The sequence below is a fragment of the Notamacropus eugenii genome, chromosome 6, assembly GCF_028372415.1.
Source record: "Notamacropus eugenii isolate mMacEug1 chromosome 6, mMacEug1.pri_v2, whole genome shotgun sequence".
Classification (NCBI taxonomy): domain Eukaryota; kingdom Metazoa; phylum Chordata; class Mammalia; order Diprotodontia; family Macropodidae; genus Notamacropus; species Notamacropus eugenii.
This window is the reverse complement of record NC_092877.1, coordinates 26,990,800-27,016,109: the sequence shown is the minus strand read 5'-3', so window position 1 is coordinate 27,016,109 and position 25,310 is coordinate 26,990,800. Positions and strand designations below refer to the sequence as shown.

Below are 25,310 nucleotides of genomic sequence, written 5' to 3'. Positions count from 1 at the left end.
TGGTGGCTCAAGTGTTAAACTCTTGGCAGCTGGGTTATGTTATAGCAGGGAGCAAAAAGAGGAGCCAAGAAAGGAAGTGAATGATGGTAAAGGAAGACGGATCTTTGTGGCCATGTCTGCTTGAGTCTCAACTTGTAGATACTGGGGCAATGCTTCCTTCACCTCACTCTTTTGTACTCTGTCAGCTCCAAGAAACACTCACCTCTCTGTAAAAGAAAATCAGCAATTAATGGCATAGTAGCTCAAGCTGGGAACATTCTCAGACACGCAACTAGCTTTTATTAAGTGGCTAGTATGTTTCAAGGACTGTGCTAAGAACTGGGGGTAGAAAAGAAAAAGAAACTCCCTTACATTTTAATGCTTTGGGTCACTGAAATCATGAGAGAAGAGCCCCAGAGACTTGGTTCTGAGGTTGTTTGCCTAGGAGGTTCATCACAACTTAGGAAGTAGACAACTCCTGTAGCAATCATCTTTCCATGAATAACTCATATAGTGTGAGAATGGAAAATTGCTATTGGGTGAAGGAATTTCCTGATTTCTTTTGCTATAACTTGGGAGTCACAGGGGAGGGGCAAGCAGCTGAAGTTTCACCCTGAGGAATGAGTGTGGAGATTCGCAGTCATTTCTACTACTTCTACTATTGCTGTACTTTAACTAATGAAACTATCTCTCTTGCCTGTGGTTACAACATGAAGTCTAAGTGATTTGTGAACAAGATGTTGGACCTGAAAGGATAAGACTTTCCAATGGGTATGAATATATAAATCAGAGAGCAAATCTGGCACCTAAGGAATGACTGAGAAAGCAGATCTGAGCAGGAATTGTGTGTGTTTGTGACAGTCAGTGTATATGAGTATTTTCAGGGCATCACATTTTATTTTTGTTATTATTTAATATTGAACTTGACACCACATAAAATACATCCATAGTACAAAAAAAAAAAAAACCGCATGGTACATGACACTCTGAATCTCTATTATGTTTAACTTGCTTTACTTTTATATCACAAATTCAACATGTAATTTCCAAAGCTGTCAGAAAAGTGCTTTTAGGAAGGACTGTCCTGGGGTGGAACCAAGATGGCAGAGAAAAACCAGAATGTTTCCTGAGCTCTGCCCAGTTTACCTCAGTAACAAGGGTAAATCAAGCCTCTAAACAGATTTTGGGGCAACAGAACACACAAAAAGATGGAGTGAAATAATTTTCTACCTTAAGATAACTTTGAAAGACTTCAGGAAGAGTATTTTTGACTTAGATAAAACAGATGGTGTCCTCAAAAGCCAGCTGGAGGCTCTTAGCAAATGAGACCTTTCTTTTCTGGCTCAGAAGGCTCAGTGGCACAGCAGGTCAAGTGTGAGGCTTCTAGCCTCACTGAGAAGGCTAATTGTAAGCCCTGCAACTCTTTTCACAAAAGGAAGAATTAAGCCAGGCTACCCCAGCACCATGGGCAAGCCACAAACACCTGGAGCCCCAGTGTGGAAAGCCCCTATCCCCCACATAGGAAACTTGGGATAGTCTGCCCCAGGAGCAAAGCTCAACTTTAAAAGTCATGAAATAGACTAAAAATGAGTAAAAGAAAAACCCCAAAAGAGCCCTGACAATAAGAGAACAACACTGTCAACATGCCTATATGTGAAGCCCCAAAGGGGAATGTGAATTGGTTTCATGCCCAAAAAGTCCTCTTGGAAGAGCTCAAAAAGGACTTTAAAAATCAAGTAAGAGAGATAGAAGAAAAATTGGAAAAAAGAAATGAGAGTTATGGAGGGAAATTATGAAAAAAGAGTTAACAGCTTAGAAAAGGAACCAGAAAAATGGAGGAGGAACAAAAGCTAACTGAAGAAAATAATTCTTTAAAAATTAAAAATGGGCAGCTTGAAGCTAATGAATCTATGAGACATCAAGAATCAGTCAAACAAAATCAAAAGAATGAAAAGAAATGGAAGAAAATGAAAAATATCTCACTGGAAAAATGACTTCTGTGGAAAATAGATCCCAGAGAGATAATTTAAGAATTATTAATCTACATGAGAGCCATGATCAAAAAATAGCCTGGCTGGCACTTCTAAGAAATCATCATGGTGGGTGAAGCCAAGATGATGTAGTAGAAAGACACATACTCTAGCTCTTCCCCCACAGCCCATAAAATACCTGTAAAAAATGACTCTTAACAAATTCTAGAGTAGCAGAAGCCACAGAATGACAAAGTGAAAGAGATTTCCAGCCCAAGGTAACCTGGAAGGCCAACAGGAAAGGTCTATCACATGGAGCATGGAGTGGAGTGCAGCCCAACCTTGTCTGAGTGGCACCAGAGGAACAAGACCAGAACAGGCCTCGGGTTGGAATCTCCAGCAGTGGTAGAGGTTCTCAGATCCCTCAACCCACAAACACCAAAGATAACTTCAAAGGTCAGTGAGAGGGCTTTTTCAACTGTGAGAGAAAGGAGGAGAGTCCTCCCCTAGCCCTGGCCCCAGGCAGCAGTGGTGGAGACAGTAGCAGCAGCAGTGGTGGCAGCAGCTGCAGCATTCATTTGTGGATCCATCAAACTAAATACCCTGAGGGAATTGAATAGCTGAACTGAAACTCAGCTCTGAGCATGATCCTGGAGTGCAGCACAGCTGGAGGTGGTTGTAGAGAGGGAATTCTACATCTTTCAGATTCTGGGCAGAGAAATTTTTGGTTACTCCAAGACCAGTGTGCAGGCCAGGAGAGGAGTAGACTCTTCTCCCTTGAGTGGGCCACCTTGGAGGAAGTGAGATCTTACAGGTCCCCAGAGTATACCCTGCTCTTGACAAGGGACTCAGAAGTCAAATAACTGTCTGGGAAAATGCCCAAAAAGGGAAAAAAATAAGACTACAGAAGGTAACTTTCTTAGTGAACAGGTATTTTTCTTCCATCTTTTCAGATGAGGAAGAACAATGCTTACCATCAGAGGCCTCCAAAATAAATATGCAATGTTCTCAGGCCATGAAAGAGCTCAAAAAGGATTTTGAAAATCAAGTAAGAGAGGTAGAGGAAAAATTGAGAAGAGAAATGACAGCAACACAAGAAAATCATGAAAAGTGAGTCAACAGCTTGCTAAAGGAGACCCCAAATAATGCTGAAGAAAATAAAACCTTTAAAAATAGGTTAACCTAAATGTTCTTTAAAAATTAGAATGGAGCAGATGGAAGCTAATGACTTTATGAGAAACCAAGAAATTCCAAAACAAAACCAAAAGAATGAAAAAAATGGAAGATAATGGGAAATACCTCTTTGGAAAAACAACAGACCTGGAAAATAGATCCAGGAGAGATAATTTAAAAATTATGGGACTACCTGAAAGCCATGATCAAAAAAAGAGCCTGGATATCATCTTTCATGAAATTATCAAGAAAAACTGCCCTGATATTCTAGAACCAGAGGGTAAAATAAATATTGAAAGAATCCATTGATCACCTCCTGAAAGAGACCTGAAAAAAGAAACTCCTAGGAATACTGTAGCCAAATTTCAGAGTTCCCAGGTCAAGGAGAAAATATTGCAAGCAGCTAGAAAGAAACAATTCAAGTACTGTGGATATACAATCAGGATAACACAGGATCTTGCAGCTTCTACATTAACAGATCAAAGGTCTTGGAATATGATGTTCCAGAAGTCAAAGGAACTGGAATTAAAACCAAGAATCATCTACCCAGCAAAACTGAGTATAATACTTCAGGGGAAAAAACAGTCATTTGGTGATATAGAGGATTTTCAAGGATTCTTGATGAAAAGACCAGAGCTGAATAGAAAACTTGATTTTCAAACACAAGAGTCAAGAGAAGCATGAAAAGGTAAACAGAGAAGAGAAATCATAAAGGACTTTCTAAAGTTGAACTGTTTATATTCCTAAATGGAAAGATAATATTTGTAACTCTTGGGACTTTTCTCAGTATTTGGGTAGTTGGAAGGATTTTACATACACACACGCACACACACACACACACACACACACACACACACACAGATAGAGAGCATAGCTTGAATTGAAGAAGAAGGGATGATATCTAGAAAAATAAAATCAAGGGATGAGAGACGAATATATTTGGAGGAGAAAGGGAGAAATGGAATGGGGCACATTATCTCTCATAAAACAGTCAAGAAAAAGCTTCTTCAATGGATGGGAAAAGGGAGGAGGTGAGAGGGAAAAAGTGAAGCTTACTCTCTTCACATTTGGCTTAAGGAGGTAATAACATGCACACTCAATTTGATATGAAAGTCTATATTACACTATATTAAAGTAGGGGAGAAGGGAACAAGTGGGGTGAGGGGGATGATAGAAGTGAGGGCAAATGGGAGAAAGGAATAATTAGAAGTAAACACTTATGGGGAGGAACAAGGTCGAAAGAGAGAATAGAATAAATGGGGGGGCAGGATAGGATGGAGGGAAATATAGTTAGTCTTACACAATATGATTATTATGGAAGTCTTTTGCAAAACTACACATATATAGCCTATATTGAATTGCTTGCCTTCTCATTGGGGAGGGGTGGGGAGGGAGGAAGGGAGAGAAGTTGGAATTCAAAGCATTAGAAATGAATGTTGAGAACTGTTTTTGCATACAACTGGGAAATAAGAAAAACAGGTAATGGGGTATAGAAATCTTTCCTGTCCTACAAGGAAAGAGAGAAGATAGGGATAAGGGAAGTCTGTGGTATGATAGAAGGGAGGGCAGATTGAGGGAAGTGGTAATCAGAATGCAAGGTGTTATGGGGTGGGGAAGGGGAGAGATGGGGAGAAAATTTGGAACTCAAAATTTTGTGGAAATGAATGTTGAAAGCTAAAAGTAAATAAATAAACAATGAACATTAAGAAATTATCATGGAAAACTGCCCTAATATCACAGAAGCAGAAGGTATAATCATCATTGAAAGAATCCACCATTCACCTCCTGAAAGAGATCCCAAAATTGAAAACTTCACTGAATATTGTAGTCAAATTCTAGAATTACCCAAAAAAAAAAAAATACTGCCAACAGCCAGAAAGAAACAATTCAAATATCAAGGAACCAGCATCAGAATTACACAGGATTTAGCAGCTTCTACATTAAAGGATGTGAGGACTTGGAATATGATATTCCAGAAGTCAAAGGAGCTTGGATTACAACCCACAATCAACTACCCAGAGAAACTGAGCATAATCTTTCAGGGGAGAAGATGGATATTTAATGAAATAGGGGACTTTCAAACTTTCCTGATGAAAAGATCAGAGCTGAACAGAAAATCTGATCTTCAAGTGCAAGATAAAAAAGAAGCATAAAAAATGTAAATGGGAAAGAAAAATGTTATTCAGTAAGATTAAACTGTTTACATCCCTACACAGGAAGATGATACTTATAACTCTTGAGAACTGTATCTCTATTAGGGCAGTTAGAAGGAGTATACAAGAGAAAGCATGTCAGTATAAGATGATTTGGATGTGATGATATAAAAAATGTTAAAAAAAATATCACACTGGGAGAAGAGGAAAGGGGGAAGTAGAATAAAGTAAATTACATCATATGAAGAGGTGAAAAAGATCTATTATGGTAAAAGGGAAGAAGAGAGTGGATGAGATTGTTTGAACCTTAATCTCTCATCTGATTTAGCACAGAGGGAATAACATACATACTCAGTTGGACATAGAAATTTATCTTAGCCTACAGGGAAGTAGGAGAGGAAAGAAGAAAAAAAGAGAAGAGGGGACTGATACAAGAGAGGGCAGAAGTAGAAGGGGAAAGAGGAAAGAAAAGTGAGAGGCTAATAGAAAGGAGGGCAGAAGTAGGAGGGAAAAGTAGAAAGGGAAAAGAGAAGGGGGAGACTGATAGAAGGGAGGGTAGATTCAGGGAGGTGGTGTTCAGAAGCAACACTCTGGTGAGGTGGGACAGAGTGAAAAGAGAGAAAAAAGCATAAGAGAGGGAAAATAGGAAAGAGGGAAATACACAGTTAAATCAGAACGGTGAATGTGAATGGGATGAACTCTCCCATAAAATGGAAGCAGATAGCAGAGTGGATTAAAAGCCAAAATCCTACCATATGTTGTTTACTAGAAACACATTTGAAGCAGAGTTACACACAAAGTAAAGGTAAAAGACTACAGAAGAATATGTTATGCAGCAGCTGAAGTTAAAAAACAAAACAGGGGTAGCAATCTTGATCTCAAAGTAAAAGCAAAAATAGATCTAAATAAAAGAGACAAGGAAGGAAACTACATCTTACTAAAAAGTACCATAGACAATGAAGCAATATCAATACTGAATTTATATATATAAGTAGTATAACATCCAGATTCTTAGAGGAGAAGTTGAGAGTTTCAGGAAGAAATAGCAAAACTATACTAGTGAAGGAACGTTAGCCTCTGCCTCTCAGAACTAGATAAATCTAACCACAAAATAACCAAGAAATAAGTTAAGGAGGTGAATAGAATTATAGAAAAGTTAGATATGGTAGATGTCTGGAAAAAATGAAATTGAGATAGAAAATTACATAGCACCTACACAAATGGAAATATTTTTAACATGATTGTACATGTATAACCTATATCATATTGCTTGTTGTCTTGGGGAGAGTGGAGGAGGGGAGGGAGGGAGGAAGACAAATTTGTAGCTCAATGTCTTTCAAAGATGAATGTTGGAAACTGTCTTTACAGGTAATTCCAAAAGATTCTATTAAGTAAAGAAAGGAAGGACTGTCCCACCTATTACCCTTACAACATTCTCCCTACCTGAAATTTCTTCCTCTTTCTGTTCAGTTGGACAATGGGAACTCTGAACTTCTAGTCCAGGCTTTTTCATTTAAAATTTATATGAGCTCTCTATGGCTTAATTTTCTAGTTTACATATTGGCAATAAGTAATATTTATTTTACATATTTCACAGGGTGGCTGTGTGAATCAAATGAGGAACTATATATACGTGTTTATAATTGTAAATAAGTCACAATCAATATACATTTATTTAACACTTACATAACAATTATTTTGCAAGTATTAGGGACATAAAGACAGGTAAACAAAAATAATTCCTCCTCTCAAACCTCCTCCTCATTATCTCCTATACTTAATTCACCCCATCTCCTCCAGGAAGCTTTCTCAAATACAGTCCTCAGTCAACACATCCTGCTTCATCTTTCTCTGTTACTGTATTGTTTTTTGTTACTCCTCACATTTACCACATTAATTTCTTGTATTGTTAGTTTTTTGTTTTCCCATTGATCTTTTTCTCCATTACTTGATTGTAAGCTTGAGAAAATCACAGAAACATGCAATTTTCATTCTGAAAGATGACACTGAATTCATCTCTTCTGATTACTTATTTTACAAAGAAAGAAAATGAAAGAACAGAATTGAGATCTGGGAAGTGTCTCCATGCACCTGGCATTGGAATACCTTAATAGGAAACATGCGAGACAGTGATAGTTTCTGCAATAGTAGCTTTGGAAGGAGAAACTAAGAAAATAATACCATAGTTCACTCCCGAAGCTCTGTTTATTTTAACAGATTAAACCAGCAACAGGTGAAAGGACTGTGGACCATATACCAGAAAGACTGAATGCAAAGGTGCTTCTGTACAGTTGAATACACTCTATTATTGGGCTTGGTTGAGGAACTGGTCTTCTGGTTAATTAAATATTCAGATTAATAGAGTTAATGAAATTGGGTCATGAATCATCAAAGATTAGAATGCCATAAACTGTACCTAAGCTTAAATCCATACTAAACATAATTGAATATTTCCTGTGTGATTTAGGAAGTATTTCAGGATCTTGCAGTTCCTCAGGTTCATTACTATGAGGGTTGATTGCATTTTTGCTTCAGTTAGATGGAACTGTCATGTAATAGAGGTTTCTGATTGATAGAATGCTTCCTTTTCTAAATCACTTTGGGATGTGGAAAATCCTATGAACTTTTTTTTTTTTTTTAACTGAAGCCTAGGAGTAGTTGGGTGTGCACTTTGAATTTCTCTTCTTCAGCTTGGCAACCCCTGGTAGCTGATAATACCATTTTCTGAAACGTCCCACAGCTGTGGAAATGAGTGAAATAAAATGACCCACATTGAGAAGCAAACCTATGACCATGAGACTATGATCTCTTTCGTATTGTACTCTGAGCAAAAGAACTTAAAGAAACTCACTCTCATATCATGACCTTGGGTAAGACATAATCATCCTCAACCTCAGTTTCCTGATCTGTAATCACAGAATCTCTGAGTTGGAGGGAACTTGAAAGGTCACTTACATCCACTTGGACTCGTATAAGAACTCTCACTATTGTGACCTTTCAACATCCCCAAATAATCACCTATCCTCTCTTTGAAGACATAAACTTAGGGCAACCCATTACTTATTGAGGTAGTTTATTCAAGTCTAGCATATCTCTAATTGTTAGAAAGTTTTTTTCCTTACATAAAATTTAAATTTTTCTTCTGGTAACTTTAACCCTTTACTCATAGTTTTTCAAGTCTAATCCATCTTCCATATGAAAACCCTTAAATATTTAAAGGTAACCATCATGGCCAACACAAGTTTTCTCCTGACTAATTATCTTCAGGTCATTCAGTTGATTCTCATATGAGACGACCTCAATGCCTTTTTTTTTCCATTTCTATTCTCATTTTTCTTTTTAATTTATTTATTTCATTTCAGTTTTCAACATTCATTTCCACAAGATGTTGAGTTCCAAATTTTCTCCCTATCTCCCCCATCCCCCCACTCCAAGACACTGTGCATTCTGATTACGCCTTCCCCCAATCTGCCCTCCCTTCTATCACACCCCTCCCTTCCCTTATCTCCACCTTCTCTCTTTTCTTGTAGGGCAAGATAGATTTCTATACCCCATTACCTGTATTTCTTATTTCCCAGTTACATGCAAAAAACAATTCTCAACATTTGTTCCTAAAACTCTGAGTTTCAACTTCTCTCCTTTCCTCCCATCTTACCCATCCCAGACAATTCAATATAGGCTGTATATGTGTAGTTATGCAAAAGACTTCTGTAATAGCCATGTTGTGAAAAGCTAATTATATTTCCCTCATCCTATCCTGCCCCCCATTTATTCTATTCTCTCTTTTGACCTTGTCTGTCCCCAAAAGTGTTTACTTCTAATTACTCCCTTCTCCCATTTGACCTTTCTATCATCCTTCCTATACCCCACTTGTCCCTTTCTCCCCTACTTTTCTGTAGTGTCAGAAAGATTTTCATATCAAATTGAGTGTGCATGTTATTCCCTCTTTAAGCCAAATGTGATGAGAGTAAGCTTCACTTTTTCCCTCTCACCTCCCCCCCTTTCCCTTCCATCGAGGAAGCTTTTTCTTGCCTCTTTTATGAGAGATAATTTGCCCCCATTCCATTTTTTCCTTTTCTCTTCCTCTCTCACCCCTTAATTTTATTTTTTTTAGATATCATCCCTTCCTATTCATCTCACCCTGGGTCCTCTGTCTATATGTATATAATCCCTCCAACTACCCAAATACTGAGAAAAGTCAAGAGTTACAAATATTATCTTTCCATGTAGGAATGTAAACAGTTTCACTTTAGTAAGTCCCTTATGATTTCTTTTTCCTGTTTACCTTTTCATGTTTCTCTTGATTATTTTGTTTGAAAGTCAGATTTTCTTTTCAGCTCTGGTCTTTTCATCAAGAATGCTTGAAAGTCTTCTATTTCATTGAATGACCACTTTTTCCCCTGAAGTATTATACTCAGTTTTGCTGAGTAGGTTATTCTTGGTTTTAATCCTAATTCCTTTGACTTCTCTTTGTTCCCTTAATGTAGAAGCTGCTAGATCTTGTGTTATCCTGATTGTATTTCCATAATACTTGAAATGTTTATTTCTGGCTGCTTGCAATATTTTCTCCTTGACCTGGGAACTCTGAAATTTAGCTACAATATTCCTAAGAGTTTTACTTTTCAGATCTCTTTCAGGAGGTGATTGATGGATTCTTTCAATGTTTATTTTTCCCTCTGGTTCTAGAATATCAGGGCAGTTTTTCTTGATAATTTCATGAAAGATGATGTCTAGGCTCTTTTATTGATTATGACTTTCAAGTAGTCCCATAATTTTTAAATTGTCTCTCCTGGATCTATTTTCCAGGTCATTTGTTTTTCCTATAAGATATTTCACATTGTCCTCTATTTTTTCATTCTTTTGGTTTTGTTTTGTAATTTTTTGGTTCTCATAAAGTCATTAGCTTCCATCTGCTCCATTCTCATTTTTAAAGATGTATTTTCTTCAGTGAGCTCTTGAACTTTCTTTTCCATTTGGCTAATTCTGCTTTTTAAAGCATTCTTCTCCTCATTGGCTTTTTGGATCTCTTTTGCCATTTAGGTTACTCTATTTTTAAAAGTATTATTTTCTTTAGCATTTTTTTGGGTCTCCTTTAGCAAGCTGTTGACTCACTTTTCATGATTTTCTTGTGTTGCTCTCATTTCTCTTCCCAGTTTTTCCTCCTCCTCTCTTCCTTTATTTTAAAAATTCTTTTTTGAGCTCTTCCATGGCCTGAGACTATTCATTTTTTTTTTTTTGGAGTTTTTGGAGGTAGAAGCCTTGACTTTGATTTCTTCCTCTGATGGTATGCTCTGTTATTCCTCATCTGAAAGGATGGAAGAAAATACCTTTTCATCAAGAAAGTATCCTTCTATAGTCTTACTTTTCCTGCCTTTTTGGGCATTTTCCCAGTCAATTACTTGACTTTTAGTTCTTTGTCAAGTGGAGGGTATGCTCTGGTGACCTGTAAGTTCTCAGTTCCTCCAAGGTGACATAATCAAAGGAGAGGATTTCACTCCTTTCCTGGCCTGTGCTCTGATCTGGGAGCAATCACAAACTTTTCTGCCCTGCATCTGCAAGTAGGGTTCCTTCTCCAGAGCCTCCACCATTTCCACCACATCAGTGCTCCTCCTCACCTCAGAATTGCCACTCAGAACTGAAACCCAGATTCTCCACTCAGTTCTCCCAGGATATTTAGTTGGAGGGCTCCAAAAGTGGATGCTGCCACAGCAGTGGCTCCCACAATCCTTGTGAGGGGGCTAGGGTCAGATCCTGCTCTTTCTCACCCAAGTGAAAGAACTTTCTCACTGACCTTTGAAGCTGTCTTTGGCATTTGTGGTTTGAGTAATCTGGGAACCACAGCTGCTACCTGTAATTCTGTGCCCTAAAGCCTACTCTAGTTCTGTCCCTGCCTCACCACTGGCCAAGGCTAGGCTTCCCTCCACTCTGAGCCTAGTGCAATAAACCTTTCCTGTTGGTCTTCCAGGTTGTCTCAGGCTGGAAATTTCTTTCCCTATTATCATTTTGTGGCTTCTGCTGCTCTAGAACTTGTTTAGAGTAATTTTTTACGGATGTTTTATGGGCTGTGGAGGTAGAGCTAGAGCAGATATGTCCTTCTACCCTGCCATCTTGACTCCGCCCCCAACCTCAATGACTTTTGTCATCCTTTTGGCCTTCAGTGGACTCTATTCAGGTTACCAATGTCTTCCTTAGAAGGTGGTGCCCAAAATAGAATACCATTTTCCAGACCATGGTTAGACTTTATACTTCTTTGTCCTAGGCACTATGCCTCTCTAAATGTGGCATAAGATTATATTATTTATTCATATCTAAAGTGTGATACAGTTTTGAATCAATTCAAACTTCAGGAATTTTTAGTCATATTGATACCAACCTATATTTGTGAAGTTATGCTTTGAAAACTAAGATGTCACATTTTAAAAATTTATTTGATATGATTTGACCTAATTTTCTCTCACAGCGGGAACTTTATGAATCCTGTCTCTGTCACTGAGTGCATTAGCAATTTTCCCCATTTATTGTTTCCTTTGTAAATGTGTCAAGTATGTCTTTGCCATATCTAAATCACTGATAAAAACATTTGAGAGCACTGGGCCAATCATTGTTCTTTGAGTTAATTCTTTGATAACTTCCAGCCATATTAACAGATTGCCTTTTGAGTGTGGCTATTCAACCATTTATAAATCTGCTTTATTTTATTTTTCATGGATAGTTCACATTCCTCTACAGTATGAGATACTTTATCAAAAATCCTTGGTAAATATACTCACTCACACTTATAGTGTTCCCTCTCATATGCCAAGTTAGTAATTCTCTCTGAAAAAAAAAGAATTAAGATTAGTTTGGTACAATTTATTCTGAAGGAAACTATATGAATATTTCTGTTATCATTACATCCTTTTATTCAGGTTATGCAGAGTCAGTCCCTCCATTTCATTATTCTAACAACTGCATTATTCTATATTCGTTATCCAGTGTTAGAATTAACATTGAGGATGATTCCATATATAAAGAGAAGCAAATATGAAGAGTGTATCACATTTTAAGAAGAGTATTGATAAGGTGGAAAATTATCATGGGAAGCTACTTGACTAACACATTTTTGGCTGGTTTAATTCCTCCCACAGTACACGTAAGTATGTATATACAGAATCATATATTTATAACTTCAAGTGCCATTCTTCTCTTTTGTGAGTATTAAATGAACATTTGCTCCCAGATGATATACAGAGTCCTTGCTCTGTGGAATGGAATGTCATTCAACCAAGTGTGTATGTTTATGGTTGCTTTAAGATAAGCACAAACCCTGTGGACTGTCTGGTTTTTTTTTATATCAGTAAGTTGATTTCCTTAGCCCACCCTACCATGCAACATGCCTTTACTTTGTAAAATCCTCTTTTTCATGAGTTATACAATTAAAGGCTAAATCAATCTACTATGTGAGAAGAGACTTAACACCTGAAAGGAAGTAGTATAGTTCTTTTTCCTGACAAGTCTTAATCTAGAATGTTCTCTCTGCCCACACTTATCAAAATTAAAGAAAAGCATGTAAGTTCTGGTGAAACACATTTTCCTAGAGGATGTAACCTTGCATGGAAAAAATAGTTAAGGGGATTTTTTAGGTTTATATTTAAAAGTTGTTGCCTTAGCTAAAACTTTCATATTTATTACTATGTTAGAATTTTGTGAAAATGGTAACCACAAGAAGCATGACTTCCGAAGAGATTTTTCAGATTAAGATGGAAATTATTGTATGAACATTTAGGTACATTCACATACATTTTATCATACATTTACTGCTAGTTTACCAAAATTTTATTTTTTCTTTTATTTCATATTGTTTTCTGTTGTATTAGTGATTTATTTTAAGTCTTTACTGTCCAGATTTCCCATTTAGAAAGTATTACAGGACAATCTGTGAAAAGTGGAGGGTCCTCATAGCCTTGAGTAAGTAGAATAGATAAGAAGACCCTACCATATTCTAGGCAAAGCCTTTTATTTAATAAAGGTTAAATATTCTTATAAAGTCAATTTTGGGTCCAGCTGCTCTGATTTTACTCAATGTCTGTTCCCTAATGCCTTTGAAATAAGACTTGAAGTGAGTAGAAATGTTTACACACCCAGAGACATATTAAGGGCTAATATTTTATTTACATAAAAGCATGAGGACTGAGTCACTCATATTAGAGCTGCTGTGTTCCATCCATTTTCCATGGATGTAGGTGCTTTTGTTAGAGGTCTGGTCACTGGTTTAGAGACTCTCTAGGCTTGCACTAGGACATGACCATTATCTCTTATCACTTGTATGGTTCCTTTAGTAACCATAATCCTTGTACTTGCTGTCTATCCCTATTCTTCTAAGTTATACCCTTCCATTCAATCAAACCAGACTGAAAAAGTGAGTTGAATGTTGTATTTTGCCATTATTTTAGTAGTGCCACCCCTGAATTGTAACTATTGATTCAGAAAGCATTTATTACTAAATGGTGGGGAAATAGGTGAGAGATAATGATCATCACTTCAGTCTGTAAAGATTAGCTACTTGAACCCCAGGCAAAAATGTATAGAGGAGTGCAGTTGATATGGTGAAGATTTCAGGATGTGGTTATATAATGACCAGCAAAGGAATTGGAAATATATCACTTGGAGAAAAGAACACTGGTGATAGGAACAATCTAGTAACCTTTAAGTAATTAAAGAACTATTATGTGAAAGGCAGTTCAGTTTATTTTGCTTTATTGTGGGTAGTATAATTAGGATCAGTGGGTAAACATTGCAGAAGGACAGATTTTTTTGCTTGATCCACAGGGGAAGGAAAAAAACACAAACCCTCTAACAATAAGAATTATCCAAAAGAAGAAACAGCTACCTTGGCTGGGGGGGCAGTTGTTGCCCTTCATTTTTGAAGAAGACCAAAATGGCATCACTCTGTTGGGATCAAGGTTCAGTGTGTACCACTGTAGATGATCAGACCAATACAAACTCAGAACGATCTACGATAGGTATATATGAACATTGGAAATAGAGATGTCTCATGATTTGCAGATCTCATGTTTGTTTTGAGCCACTGAATTCTGCTTTGCTCATAGAGCACTGTGTCTTCTTTGATCCAGGCATACCATGCTGGATGTTTCTGTGCCATGTGCCCATGTTTCATAATCAACATCAAAGTTCTTCAGAGAAATCTCTAGAATGTCTGCATTGCTTCTTCTGACCTCTGTGTGAGCACTTGCTTTGGGTGGATTCTCTGTAAAATAATCTTTTTAGGAAATATGCAGTTGTCACCTGAACAAAATGGTCAGCCCATCTGAGTTGCAAACTCTGCAGCAGAGTTTGAATGCTAGGCAGTTCAGCTTAAGAAAAGACCTTGGTGTTCTGTACCTTATCTTGTCAGGTGATCTTCAAATTCTTACCACAATTCAAAAGGAAGTGAATCATTTTCCTGGAATGATGCCATGTTACTCAAGTATACAACAATGAGGTAAGTATAATGCCTCTGTAGTTTTCCAGCTTGGTAGGCATCCTAATACCTCTTCTCTCCCACACTTTCCTTTGGAGTCTCCTAAACATTGAGCTAGCTTTGAAAATGATGTGTCAATCTCATCATCTATGTGTACATCCCTGGAAAGTATACTGACAAGGTAATTAGACTGAACCATATCATTTAAAATCTTGATTTACTATAACCAGTAGTTCCATATATGGATGGTGAGATGCTGGCTGGCGGGGAACCTCTGTTTTCTTTGTGTTAACTGTTAGGACAAAAATAGCATAAGCAGCAGAGGATTGAGACATGTTTTGCTGCATCCTAGCATCTGAGGATGTATCAAGTACACAACCATCAAAAAAAACTCACGTGCCAACTCTCCTCCTACTTTACTCTTGGCTTATAACTTTTTCAAGTTAAATAATTTTGTTGATAGGCATCCCACAACATCACTGAAAATCTCATGCTAAAAAACATGAGAGTAAGCACACAGCCCTGCTTCACTCTGTTGGTGACTGGGCAAGCAGGAGAGTATGATCCATTATTCAGAACTTGTTCAAGCATGCCATGATGAAAATGATGTATAATACTGATCTCCAGGCAACCAAATTTTGCCATGATTTTCCACAACCCACAATCCACAATTGACAGTATTAAAGATCTTGGTCAGATCAATGAATACTATATATAGACCTGTGTTTTGCTGCTGGCCTTTCTGCTGAAGTTTTTGGGCAGCAAACACCATAATAACCATTCCATGACGTTCTGAAGTCACGCTGGCTCTTGGGTAGATGGTGACCATCTTTCAGGTGAAGCATCAACCTGTGAAGGAGGAGGATTCAGGCAAGAATCTTACCAGCAGTGACTAAGAGAGAGGCCTCACTGTGACTCTCACGGGACAACATATTTTCTTTTCCTTTATAGGGATGGACAGTGGAGGCATCCTTGAAGTCTTGGGGGATACGGTCCTTTTTCCATATAACCTGGCAAATTTCAATCAACTTTTGTATGAGCGATGTATCCCTTGCCTTATAAATCTCAGCTGGAATAGAACTATTACCAGATACTTTGCTGATACAGTATAGTAATCTTTACCATAGTATTGCTATAATAATTCTAACAATTAGAATTATCTGAAAGAAGAATGGACTACCTTGGATATTGTGACACAATCAAAGAGTTGTTATAAAAAGATTTAATGATGAGTTATAAATGAATGGGAATGGGAGATACTGGAGAAAGCGGGCTGAATGAGCAGGCTGTTGCAACTATTGAGATGAAAAGTTATGATGGTTTGCATGAGATTGGAGAAAGATTAGAAGATGAGATCATCTGTATAGATTCATAAACAAGGGATAATATTCTAAAGAAAAAATATAGTAACAAAATATGATCATTATGCACATATTTCTTGGTGAGTATACCCTTGACAAATCCTTTGTAAGGTTGAAGAGAAAGTGTTATTGTTTTTAGGTGATGGCAATTTCAATTTTTAAAAATGTCTGAATCCCCTACAGAGTAACAATGTATTACATACAGTAGATTTGTAAGAAAAAAGTTATTGAATGAATGATGAAGGTATTGATAAAAAGGATTAAAATAAAATAAGTTTGTTTGTTTTCAACTATATCAGATTAACTATTCATGCTCAAAAATTCATTTGAGTTAAGAGCAATTATTCTCTACTACTCTTTTAATCATCTAGAATAATATTGAGATAATTATATTTCAAGAAAGTTGATCGCATCTTGGGCAAAGTATTGATTGTCTGAGCACCTGGAAGAAAATCGCACACACAGCAAGTAGTCAATAAATATTGAGTGACCCTCTCTCATTTCCACACGAGACTGAATAATATTCCTCAGCATGTTTCAAACTGGCAATGATTTTCCACAGCTACCTTTATATATCACATAGCTCTGTCAGTAATACTAGAATTAGAGTTAGAAAAAAATCTCCCCTTCACAGAAGAGATGTGTGACTGAATCCCAGCCCATAGGAAAAAATATACCTGCTCCAGAAAAAATAAGAATGTGGTTGCTATGGTAGGAGAGCTTCACTGTATAGAAGCCATAGGAGATGCTGAAGCATAAAGTAACAGCAGAATGACTAGAGGAAAATATGAGAAAACTAGTGGATAGAATCCCTTCTAACCAAACTAGGATTCCTTTCCATTAAAAGATAACCATGCTTTCAGTAAGATCTTAGACCACCAGGATAGCAAGGCTGGTAATCTGAATGAGATCTGTGATCAGTACCTTACCTGAATAGTGTTATTAGGATCATTTCACTTTAAAAAATATTATGAGTTGGTTTACAAGCATGAATAAAAGACTGAGATCCCTTCCTTGGTGAATTGAAGATTCCTATTCCTCCTCACCAAGTAAGTGAGTTTATGACTTGTCCCTGGGAATCTAGTCCCAGGGACTAGATTTACTCTCATGAAAAAATAGTGTATCTATATATCCCCTGGGGAATGGTAATTCCAAATAGCAATTCTCCATGTACCTATGTTTTTCTGGGCAGTAGAATGTGTATGGTGAGGTGTTCTGGTCTTATGTAGTCAGCCTTCTAGAGAAGACAGTCCAGTATGAGGTATAGTACCACACTAGGCTGATTGCTGATGTCTAAAAATATGGTCCTGAAACTCTTCTGTCTTTATTTCTGAAGATCATATTCTGGGAGGATCTAGATCACTTATCAACTTATGTATAAAGACAATTGGGTATCTCTTAGAAGGTCTAACTTCTCAGATGTACAAAATTATAGAATTGGGATAAAAATCAGAGGTCATGTAATCTACCCTTTACCTGATAAGGAATCCTCTTTATAATATAGCCAACAAGTCATCTGGCCTTTGCTTATAACATCTAGATAGGGAGAAAACACTACCATTTAAGGCAGGACATTCTTGTTTTGGATAATTCAAATTATCCAAACTATCAGATAATATCTAATTATCATGTTCTGTGAACATGCCTTATTTCCCCTACAAGATTATAAGCTCTTTGAAGACATGGCTAATGTCACATTTATCTTTGTAGCTCTCCTAGTGCCTAACAGAATCTCAGAGGTGGTAGAGATACAGTGTTTTCTTGAATTAATAAATGAATGAATTTTGGAGAAAATAATGTACTAGAAATAGCCTCTGATTAAAAACTTAAGGAGTAGCAGTCATTTAAATTCACTGCCACACACAAAGTTTCTTACTTCCAAATATGAAACATCAGGCATAATGGCTTCCTTTTCCTTCTTTCATTGTAAGTGAGAACATCAATTTGCTGTATTACTAAAATGAACAAATATATATCGAGTGCCTTCTACATATAAGGTTTTTGCTGTTAAATAAGACATGACCCCTGCCTTCAATATCATAAAGGAGGTAAGACATATACACAGATATTGGGAATATAAAGTTGAATGGAAAGCACATGAGATGTTGGCAAACCTCTTATGGGGGTTCACTAGAGGAGATAGATCTCTTTTGGCTGGGTGGCTGGCAGCAGGAATAAGGATCAGTTAAAGTTTAATGGAGGAGGTGGCATTTGGGCTTGACCTTGCAAGGATGATTGACAAAAATATTTGTCACCTTGTCGATGGTACTTTAAATATTGTGCTTGATTGATTATCTCATTGGATAACCAATAGTTGATGTTGATGAAGAGGTTCCTTTTCTTCACATTGATGCAGCGATGCCTACATTTTAAATGAGTGACTGGGAAATGACTGTTTATTATTAATGCACATGATTTGGAAGGGTAGATAATTGAACATGGTGCATTATTAAATGTGCTGAGCATTTTAAGATATTCAGTTTCTAAAAATCTACTTAAATGGAGGACTATTAAGCAAAATTCTTTCACCAAGACACGAAGGGAAAGAGAGAACATTTTTTCCTCTCTCAGAGGACCATAGGAATTTTATTATTCTGTGTTAAGTAGGACTGTGATGGAGTAGAAAGAACGCTTCACTTGAATTTGGAAGAACTAGGTTGAAAGGTCAAGTTTTAGCCATGCCAAAGAATGTTAGTCAGTACTCATTTATTAAGCACCTACTATGTGCCAGTCACTGTGCTACACACTGAGAATATGAGCTCATAATGAGCTCAGAGGTGATCTAATGGAGTCAATATGTGTATATATATATATATATATATGAATTACACCTAAAACATCCCTGCCACATAGCCATCAGATTTGATTTGAAGACCGCCTTTGAAGAGCCAACCCCTTTCAGTTTCAATTGAAAAGCACAGATCTCATCATGTTACACTTCTTCTCAAGAATCTTCCATGCTGCCTAATGTCTCAAAGGAAAAAAAAATGCATTCCTTATTAGCCAGTTATTTAAAGTCCTTCATAATTTAGCCTACATTTCCATACTTGGACATTTTTCACCATCACAAATTCTATGTCCCGGCAAAATGGTACCACTAACTCTTCTCTGAACCTCACATTCCATTTTTTAGTGTGGTATTGGCCATGCCCTATGTGCTCCTTCTCTTGCACATCTTAAAATATTGAACTTCTTTTAAGGCTCAGCTCAGGTACCACCTTCAATAGGAAGGCTTTTCTGATTGCCATAACTCCTCATGTTCTCTTCCCCAAATGCCAGTATATTTATTTGTATGCTTATTTTGCCATATCCCTGGAGTGTGATGTAAGTAGCCCAAAGGAAGGGATTGCTTTGTTTCTTTTCTTTTTTTTCTTAAATCTCCTGCACCCAGCAGAATGCCTTGAACTTGGGAGACACTTAATTGCTTCTTATCAAATTGAAGTGAGTTGAATGTTCACTGGAAATAAATCTGGCTGTCTGCCACTTCTGCATATTTTCCTAGTTATACCCTTGGGGGAGGGGAAATAGAATTAGTCTAATTTTTCTTCTAAATGTCATCTCCTCAAATACTTGAAAATAGTTATCTTCTCTAGGCTAAACATCACCAGTTGCTCAAAGATTTCTTCAAAAGGCAGGTTGTTAATCTGATCATTCTCCCCTGTTATGCATGAGCAGATGCTTACTAGCTGTGTGACCCCTGGCAAGTCACTTAACTCAGTTTGCTTCAGTTTCCTCACCTGTAGAATAAACTGGAGAAGAAAATGGCAAACTACTCCACTATCTCTGCTAAGAAAACCCCAACTGGGGTCATAAAGAATGGGCAAGACTGAACAAATCAGGCAGCTAGGTTGGCAGAGTGGATAGAGTGCTTGGCCTGAAGTCAGAAAGGCTCATCTTCCTTAATTCAACTCCACCCTCAGAAACTTTGTAGCTATGTGGCCCTAGGCAGGTCACTTTATCCAGTTTGCCTCAATTTCTTACATGTAAAGTGAGCCAGAGAAGGAAATGCCAAAATACTCGAGTATCTTTGCCAAGAAAATGCCAAAAGGACTCATGAAGACTTGGGAATGACTGAACACCAACAAAAATAAAATTTCTTTTTGTAAAATGTAGCAACTAAAATTGAAATCATACTGAAGGTGTGGACTGACCAGGATAAAGAGTAGGGTGAATACTCAACCTTATCCTAGATTCTATATCTCTATTAAAGAATTCAGAGACCACATTAACAAGCAGCCACATCAAACTATTGACCTATATTGACCTTGTAGTCTGATCAATCCCTCAGATCTTTTTCACATGATCAGTTTAGTTGCCAGATACTGTACTTTCTTTTTCTACAGTATCGCTTTCATGTACCCTCTCTATACTCATACAGCCTGACCAACCCAGTTCAGTCTCTCATCACCTTTCCCTTTAACTACTGCAATCACATTTTAATTGGGCTCAGATCTCTTCCCCACTCCAATTCATTCCCTGCATCTCATCAAATTGATTTTTCTCAAGCATGAGTCTGACCATGCTTTACTCTTAGCTCTAGGATAAAATATGAACTCTTCTACTTGACATCTAATGCTCTCACAGCTTGCCCCCTTTCCTATCTTTCCAATCATTTCATGCACTTTTCCTCTTCCTATGCTTTTCATTTCAGCTACATTGTCTTACTTGCAATTCTGCTCACATGACGCTCCATCTTGTGTTCCCCTGCAAAAGCACATTGTGTTTTCCCCATACCTCTGCCCCCTCACTCCTGCCTCTCACAATCCCTGGCTTCCTTCAGTACTCAGAGCAAGGTCTTTTCTATAGGTTGCTTTCCCAGGTTTCCCCAGCTGCTAGAGCCCCCATCTGTAAAGCATTCTTACATCTGTTCTGTATTTATCTTGTATGTACAGATTTGTATAGTTGTTGCTTCTCTCTAGTGCCTTGAGGGGAAGAATTTTATTTTTTTACTTTTTCTTTGTATCTTCAGCATGTAAAATGGTATCTGGTATGTTATCTTTGTTGTACAATCATGTCTGATTCTTCATGAGCCTGTGAGCCATAGCAAGCTAATATTGTCCATGCAGTTTTCTTGGCAAAGAAAGATACTGGAGTGCTTGGTTTGTCATTTCCTTGTCTCATGGGTAATGGCAAAAATAGGTCAAGTGATTTGCCCAAGGTCACACAGCTAGTAAATGATTTCTGATTTGAACTCAAGTCTTCTTGACTCCAGACCTGGGGTTCTATCCATTGAGCAATCTAGCTGCTTCTAGTATGCTATTATCTAGTTACTTTGCATATAGGTGGTACTGAATAAATGCTTATTGACTGACTAGTACGCTATGACTTATTCTTGTTGAATCCATTTTGATCTGTTAATGATGTTTCCTTTTTTAAAGCTTGATGGACAGATTTTTGTGATAACACATTCTAAAATTTTGCTAGGAATCAAAGTTAGGAGCACTGACGTATAGATCACATGCATGACCTTCTCCTCCTCCTCCTCTTCCTCTTCCCTCCTGCTTCTCCTCCATCCCTCCTCCTCCTCCTCCTTCTTCTGGAGACATTTACCTGACTTAAGTTCTGCAATGCCTCTCTTACTCACCATTGCCTTTCAAAGATCCAGGAGGGTTTCTCAGTAATCTCACCCTCCTGTTTTTCCCTTAACCTGTATGTAGTTTAGTTAAGCCCTGATTACTTGAAACCACTGAGGTCAGCAACAGTATGTATTTTCTTAGGTTTAGTTTATACTTCTTGGGTTTCAACTCCTTGTAAACCGTTTTTGATCCAACCTTCCCAGGGCTTGTGACTAACTTTACTTCTCAAAGACTGTGTCTTCATCTTTAAAATGGAGGTCCTCATGTGCATATCACTTCCCTTACAAGACTGTTATGAACAACACTTTCTATAAACCATTAAACACTATATAACATTGCTATAAAAAATTAATGCACAAGAAATGCTTTCTTGTAACTGAAGCCAGCTCTACATTAATGAACTGAAAAAGTGAATTAAAGCAGTTTTTCAGATAATTTAGATCATGTCCAAGAGCAGAAACTATGAAATCATGGAATGTGAGAATTGGAAATTAGTGAAGCGGTCCAGTGTAATAACTATCAGAAGAGTGATCTTATCTGTAGCATGATTGATCAAAGTGGATTTAGAATTTATTTGCTTCTTTCCCACTCCTCCCTAACTCTGTACCTTCATGAATGCGCATGCAATGGATTTTTATTTATGGAAGTTTGGGGGCCCAGAGGGAAAGGAAGGAATTGTTCCTCTGATTTCCTGAAAACTTTTTGTAAAATTTCTGTCTCGAAAATTAGTAACTCACCTGTAAGATATAATCTTACAGGGATTCCTGGGATTAATAAGGAGTTAAATGACTTGCCCATGGTCATGCGATCAGTGTTCTTGAGAGATGGAATGTAAACTGATACTGGCCCTCTATTCTATTCTATTTATCATATCTAAAGTTTGCTTAAAATTATTTTTGTTTTTGTAGATAAGTTGGACACTGATAAATGTGACTTTGGGATAAGAATTCAGTCTCTGAAACCAGAGCACCTGGGTTCACATCCTGCCTCTGTTATTTGCTACCTGTGTGACTCTGAGTAAGTTATTTAACCACTTTGGGCCTCATTTTTATTATCTGTAAAATGAGAGGAGGGGGAAAAATAAATAACTACTAGGATCCTGGTGAACTCTTGAAGGAAGTTCAAGACACAAGCACCTAAGTCTCAATGAAGTCCTGAGTCTCCATAATATTCCTTCCCCAATCACATCAGTTAAATTTCACAGTCATTTTTCTGAGCATCTATTATACAGATTTTTGTGGGATTTGTAACAGAATTGTAAAATTACATTTCTGACTTTAAGCAGCTTGTGGTTTTCTTGGATAGATAACTATGCGTGGCACAATTAGTATTCTAAGATCATTGGAAAATACGGGCTCTGCTTTAAGGGGGACAACTCATCCTTTCTAGGAGTTCACAAAATGGAGTCAGAAACCTGAGTTGGAATAGCAGAGGGTGACTTTCTTAATTTATTTTTGTTAGAACTCTAATGGACCTTGGAGGTTACCCAATGCAAACATTTGTCTTGTGGATGAGTTGTGATCTACATGAATCTGTACTGTGCTGCTAACATTTTATCAGTGACTTGGATAATGGAATTGATGCTATGTTCATCAAATTTGAAAGTGATGATAAGCTTACATACTGAATTACATTAACAAAATATTTTTTTCTTTTCTTGTCCTTTTTGAGGTTCATTTGAGTAAAAACATCACATAAAAGGCACCACAGCCCCTTTATCCTCTTGGAAGTGGTCTCTCTGGGTGCAGGGATATTCCAGTGGTTCATAGCTCATGATATATGTGCAGGGTATGGTCACACATTTGCCACAGAGCTGGTTTTTGACATTGTCAGTTTCTCAAAATATCTTGATACCCTAGGGTATTGGCCTGAGTCTAATAGAAATAATAATAAGGATGATTACAATAATTTGCTAGCATTTATATAGTGATTACTATGTGTCAGTCATTGCAGCACTGTACCAAAGCTATCTCATTTTATCTTTAAAACAACCCTGGAAAGCTTGGTGCTATCTTCTCCATGTTATCTCCAGTTAGATGAAGTAACTGAGGCACATAAAAGTTAAGTGACTTGCCCAAGCTCGCATAGCTAGTAAGAGTCTGAGGCCAGATTTGAACATGGATCTTCCTGACTCCAGGCCTGGTACTCTATCCATGTCCTAGCTGTCCTAATAATAAAATGAAGCAATAAAATTAAAGTCAGTGAAGTTTTAATTCTTACCATTGGACACCAGAAAATACCCCAAACTCATTAGTACTAGTTTTGGGAGACTCAGATAGATAACATTTGCATATTTTGTTTGACTGAAAGCTCAATATATCCAGTAATGTGATAATATCCTGTGAAGTAAGAGACACCTGAATTGGGTCAGGGTGAAGGTGGATTGCAGGGAGGGGGTTTGAAAATGGCTATGTCTCATTATGCTTTGCACTTATCAGACTTCATCAGAAACACTGTTCTCAGTTCTGAGGATTTAGTTTAGGAAGGACCTTGATAAGCTAGAGAATATATAAAAGAGGACAATTGAATGGTGGAAACCCAACCAGGATGATGAAAGCCCAATCAGAATAGTGAAAGTCCAACCTGGATGGTGAAAGCCCTTAAATCCCTCAGCTGAGAATCAAAAATGGACATTTTTATCATGGAGCACTGAATACTCAGGAGACGTTGATAGCTTTGTTAAGGTTTTTAAAGCACTATCGTGTGGAGGAAAGATTAGGTTTGTTTTTTCTTTGGCCCCAGAAAACAGAACAAAGAATAAATGTTTCACAAGGGTCTGTTTAGGCTCATTCAGGGGAGTGCACCAAAACCAATCAAGCAACAACAACAGCCACAAAACCAAAACAAAAAAAAGATGACAAAGATCTTGGTAATTAGAGCTGTCCAAAAGAGCACTGGGCCCACATGTAGAGATAGGAGATTCTTTCTCATTGAAAAATCTTCAAACAGAGGCTGAATGACCACTTGCAAATATGTTACAGTAGGGTTTCCCTTCATGGCCACTGAGTTCCATTCCAACCATAAAACCTCCCAATTCTGGGACCTGAGGCTTTAGCTTGGCCTAGAGATTGAATGACAGGTGTCCTTGCATTTCATTCATCTGATCCAGTCTCTGACAGTGGTACAAATAAGAAATACAGTAACCAAAGAAAGTGGGACAAGCAAAGGTCTGGATATCACAGATATTGGAAAATTAGCCCCTTGGAGAATTGGTTAAAACCTTATCTTTTCCCCCAAGGCTTCCTTTATTATGGAAAACAGGAAGCTTAGCTTATCTGTCACCTCCCAGGTTGCTGAGATGCAATTTGAAGTGACTGAAGATTCTGCCTGTTTGCTGTATCTCATTTGTGTGGTAGATGAAAAATATAGTCCTCTTAAAGTTCTCTCCCTCAGAGTACAATCCTCTTACTCATTTCATCCATTATGTTCAGGTATAGGGGGTTAGGGATGAAGAAGTATTTTATAGCAGTTTTGCCTTTTAAAACATGGAGACCTTTTCTTTTTTTCCTTAACCCCAAGAGGTACTCTACCAACATTTTCTTTCTACTTACCACATGCTGCCCCTTCGTTTTCTCTCTTAGTAATTGATCCGTGGGGTTAGATCCTCTTGGAATTGATGCATTCAGGCAGCATCTGCA

At 37.5% G+C, this 25,310-nt stretch overlaps 1 long non-coding RNA gene across 1 annotated transcript; it reads right to left on the bottom strand.

Moving 5' to 3' along the window:
* Positions 1-116: 116 nt before the first annotated feature.
* On the bottom strand, positions 117-25,310 carry LOC140510607 (uncharacterized). Its single transcript, XR_011969301.1, has 3 exons — positions 25,224-25,310; positions 12,050-12,091; positions 117-206 (listed from the first exon to the last, which is right to left on the bottom strand). It is a non-coding gene; the product is annotated as an uncharacterized lncRNA (long non-coding RNA).